Consider the following 4,943-nt stretch of genomic DNA (forward strand, 5'->3'; position numbering starts at 1 on the left):
ATTATGAAGAGTATAAGCACTGAAAATTTTCAAAATATAAAATATCCCTTTTACACAAATGGCAGCAGATTATATACAACATTTATTTTTAACTCCCTCAACAATATGTCTTGGACATCATTCCAAAAGAGTCCATAAATAGCTTCATTCTTTTAAAAATATTTTTAAAAGTTAAATTTCTGCTCTTACCTATATTAATTCTTTTCCTCTCTGTTACTTGGGTTTATTTTGGTGTTTTTAATTCTAATTTCTTCTGAGAGACTCTTAGCTTATTGATGTTCAATCTTTCCATTTCTATTTCTATTTTTTTCTAGTATAAATAATTATCGCTATATATTTCTGTATATTCCATTAGCTTCATCCCAGGTAAAGTATATACATAATTTTGTTATATTTTTATTCAAAATATTAAAAAAAAATATTATGCTTTGTTCTTTGACCTATTTAAAAGTATACTTCTTAACTTTACCAAACAGGGCTTTTTCAAGTTGTCTTTCTGTTGTTGATTTTTAGCTTAATTGAGTTGTTGTCAGAGAGCATATTCTATGAAGTTTATTTTTTTTAAAGTTGTTCATTTTGCTTTATGTCCCAGTATATAATTATTTAAAAAAAAATGTTCTATGTATGTATGCTTCAAAATATATATTCTATAGGTCCTGAATTGAGTCTTCAACAGATGTCTATGAGATTTATTTTGTTAATTTTGTTTTTCAAATATTCTATTTCTTTACTGACTTTTTTCTTGTTATATTAATTCCTTGTAGTTGTAAATTTTTGCTTTATATATTTTGAGGCCCATATTATTAAGTGCATGCAAATGTAAAACTGTTATACTTTACTTTTATATTTAGCCTTTATCATTATAAGTTATCTTTATCCTTATCTCTAGTGAAGCTTTTTATCTGAAAGTCAGTTTTGACTGATATTAAAATAGCTGCATGAGATTTCTTTTGTTTAAAGTTTTCAATTTTTAAAAGCCTTTTTTTTTTTCAAAAAAGGGAGAATCTTTTAATAATTTAGCACAAAAATCAAATTATATAAACTTGGTATATTCCAGAAAATATTGCTTTCAACACTTACACCATGATCAAAATTCCTTTGGTAGCTTTTCATCAAAATGAAGCATGCTATTATGTAAAATATAAAGCACTTTTAAATGTTCTCAGAAAAGTGTCTTTGTTTTAGTTACCAAACGAACATCATCGTCCGCTGCTCAGCCTCAGCTGCGCGCACACAACATGAAAGCAGGTGCCACCGAGGTCACCCCTGCTCACAATGTCGTCTCCTCCGAAACGTTTACAATGGTTAACAGCAGAGGACAGCCACCCTGCCCAGGGCCGTGAAAACAAAACCAAACTTTATTGTCGCAATCATACAAACACTGCAATTAGAAAAAAGCAAACAGCAGTTCCCCAATGCAGAGAACGGGGCTGCTAGGCTCAATCTTAGAACAGCAAACACACACACACTGCCCCCCTCTAAACCCTCAAACAGAAAATCCCCAAGGGACGCAGTGGAAGTAAAGTGAAGGCGCTGATGGGCTCGCGGCATCACACACGTTGGACGTGGTGTCCTCCTGGTGCATCAGAGGTCTCGCCAAGGAGCCCCATCCTGAAAACCAGTCCTCAGAGGTTAACACTTGTTGAAAGACCTGGAACAGACGCTACTATCCAGGCTGCATAATCGACCAGCCAGCTTTAATACTGACTGTTTCTCCCTAATGTTCACCAGTAAGAGTTCTTGTTTTGGGTCTAAGAGCTTGTGTCCCTGCAGCTACAGAAGGGCAGCACGGAGGGTCTCTCACACACACACACCGAACATCAGCTTCTGCCACGAGAACACCGCTTACAGAGGAGCCTCTTTTAAGAAACCAGTATCTGCTTGTCCGACCTCAGAGTCAGTCTGTAGAGCCATGGAACCATCCAAACGCCTAAAAGAACAGGAGGAAGAACTGGAGGGAAGGTACACAAGCCATTTAGAAATCCTTGAGCCTGTGAAGGAGGATCCAAGGATCCCCCCTTTCCTGCTAGTCCCAAAGCAGCCATGTTGCTAAGTCCCAGAAAGTCCTGGAAACAGCACAGAAGTGTTTCTGCCCTAAAGATACATTCTAGTGTCTCATGGGAGGAGCCGCCACGAGCCTCAGGCCACGTAACGGTACTGGTTGGGACTGTCCTGGTCTCTATGTAGTCTCTGTCTATGAGAGATTTGATTCTCTTTTTCAAATCTCCAGGCTTGATGAAAAACTTCAGCTGATTATACAATTCGGAAACGAGCAGGTTGTGGCCCAGCGTCTTTCTCATCTTCATTATCCTGATGATGGCGGTGTCGATCTGGTACTGCCGGTCCTGGAACACACGCTCTGTGGTGCCGACCTGCTCTTCAACGGTTTCCTTCATCTGAATTTGACTGATCTTGATCCGAAACAACTTGTGCTTGAATTCTCCATTGAAGATGAATTTGTCTCCGTCTTCGACCTCCCTTCCTTTGGGACTTTTGATCAGGACGCGCACTTTCCTGCAGGCCAGGGACTGCAATGTCCTCCGTAGCTTGTTGTCCTCTATCCCAGTGGCCATCTTTATGTCCTCAAAGCTGAATCCGTCCCCTTCGTTGAACACGAGAAGCACCAGCGTCTGGAACAGCGACACCTGGAACTCCTTCTTTCCCTCTTTAAACTCTGCTTTCAACACGGCGTGACCCAGTGTAGTTTGCCTCTGAAGCTTTCAACCGCTGTGCTTTCCAAGATAAAACGTCTTGAATACTTCCTGAAGCTTAATCATCTCTGGAGTTAGATGTACTTCCATGGGGGTGTACATCGGCCAGTATCCCATCGTAAGTAGGTTCACTGTCAGGTCTATAGAGCCCAGGTCACTTTGATTCTGCATATACTGCTTGAAATGAACTATGATGTCCTTAGAGAGCTCCATGTCCTTGAACATGCCTTCCAGCTTGCTGGCGAAAGCAGCCCCACACTTGTGCTTCAGCTTCGACAGCATAGACTTTTCAGCATCAACGGAGGCACTTTTTCCAACGAGGAGTCTTTTTGCCCAATCTTTCTTATAAAATGCTTCAAAGACATCTTTACCGTGAATGAACCGGAATAGGATCATGATCTTGTCCAGGATCCTCTCCAGCTCCTCGTCCGTTGCTTCCTTATTACCTGCTCTCAATTTTGAATCAACATGCTTTGCGATCAGCTCTGCAGGTTTGTTTGGCCTCTTGCTGATGAACGATTCGAAGGACTCCTTCATCAGGTTGATGAACTTCTCGCTCCTCTGGAAGCACACTTCTATCACGTGGTCCACTCGGTCCTTGAAATCCAGCAGGTCCTGCACCATATCTTTATCTTTTTCAGGATTGATAACGATCGTTGTCCCAAAAGTCTTGATGCACTCGCTCCAGTGCTGCAGCAGCGCCTGCTGGCCGCCCCGCACGCGGCTGAACAGCTGGTACATCTGAGTGAGGTCGGGCACTCTGTTCTCATCCAACAGGTGGTCCAGCCCTTTCTGCAGAATCGCTGTTAAATGTTCTCCTAACAGCTACTTCTCCACACAGGCTTCTGTGTGCTGTGGTCTAGATACGTGATCACGCAGTCACCCTCCTCCCCCAGGCGCTTACTCACATGTCAGGTACTCCGGAACCTCTCTTTCTTGCATTAACCTTTGGCCTTCTGCAGCATATAAACAATTAGTTTCTTCCAAAAATTTCAGTTCAAATGAATCTTTATACACCTGGAGGTCGGACAGCCTGCCCAGTAGGCTCCGGTCCACGGCCTCCCCGCCCCGCTCCCTCTTGGTCAGCAGCAGGATGCCATCGATGGTTTTCGTCTGAACCATTTTATCACTAATAATATGGTTTCTAAATAGTTCTAATCCCATATCCCAGATGGAAGGAAGCACGGAATTCTGAAGCACATAAGTACGATCCAGAAACAGGAAGATACTTCTGATCATGATCATTTGTCTGCAGTGATCCTGCCAGCATGTGTTAATCTTCTTTAAAAATAAAACACTATCTAGGGAGTTCTCTAAACTGAAGGATTTGTGCTTGCACGTGGCCTTCACAGACCTGGCGCAGCTGCTGGTAGAGCACTGGGGAAACTTTGTGAGAACAAAGATTTTCAACAGCCTGGTAGAGCTCTTCCAGGTTCTATATGATGGAGGTACTACTTTGTATGGCTTTCACTGCTTCATGAAGTTTCTGCCAGGTGTCCTGAGTGTAGTTATCAGGCAATTTAGGTCTGTCTCGGAAATTCTTTATCACAAGCTTCTTGGAGCCGCCGGCGGCCCTGGGGTTGGAGGTGGTGGCCGCGGCGAGGGACGCTGGCTTGGTGAGGCCGTTGGTGTGTCCGACAAGCGCCGAGAAGTTGCCCTTCCGAGGGGTCTCGTCGGCCTCGGCCTCGGCCTCGGTCTCCGCCGCCCGGACTCGCCTTCCCTCCGCTGCGCTCCCTCAACCCCGCCCGGCCCGGCCCAACCGCCGCCCGACCCGGCCCGACCAGACCCGGTGCCGCAGGCCTCGGGAGCGCGCCAGACCCCGACCCGACCCAGCCCCGAGCTCGCGGGCGCCGCGGTCCGTGTGGAACCCGCAACAGCCGAGGGCCCGGCAGGCCGGGCACCGGGGCGCCGACGAGGCGGCTTCGTGTTGGGGGCAGGGAGTCGCAGCGCAGCCCCCGACCTTCCTCAGCCCGGGCGCGCCGTCATGCCGGCCCCTTAAAAGCCTTTTGTATCCTTAACTTTTACATATGTTTCTTTTAAATAACATATAACTATGCTTTTTGAAAGTCAGCCTTTTATCTAGAATATTTTGTACATTTATAATAATATAATTCCTGGAGCTTTTGCGTTTAAATCCAACATCTTATTTTGTGCTTTATGTCTGCCATACCTTCTCTATATTCATTTTTTACTTGTCTTGCAAAAATTTGGATTAATAATTTTTTATCATTG

The 4,943-nt window shown here is 44.3% G+C and overlaps 1 pseudogene; it reads right to left on the reverse strand.

The window, feature by feature from the left end:
* Window positions 1–2,079: 2,079 nt before the first annotated feature.
* LOC137761522 (cullin-4A pseudogene) lies at window positions 2,080–4,311 on the reverse strand (annotated as a pseudogene).
* Between the last annotated feature and the right edge of the window lie 632 nt (window positions 4,312–4,943).

The sequence above is a fragment of the Eschrichtius robustus genome, chromosome 3 (assembly GCF_028021215.1).
Source record: "Eschrichtius robustus isolate mEscRob2 chromosome 3, mEscRob2.pri, whole genome shotgun sequence".
Taxonomy (NCBI): Eukaryota; Metazoa; Chordata; class Mammalia; order Artiodactyla; family Eschrichtiidae; genus Eschrichtius; species Eschrichtius robustus.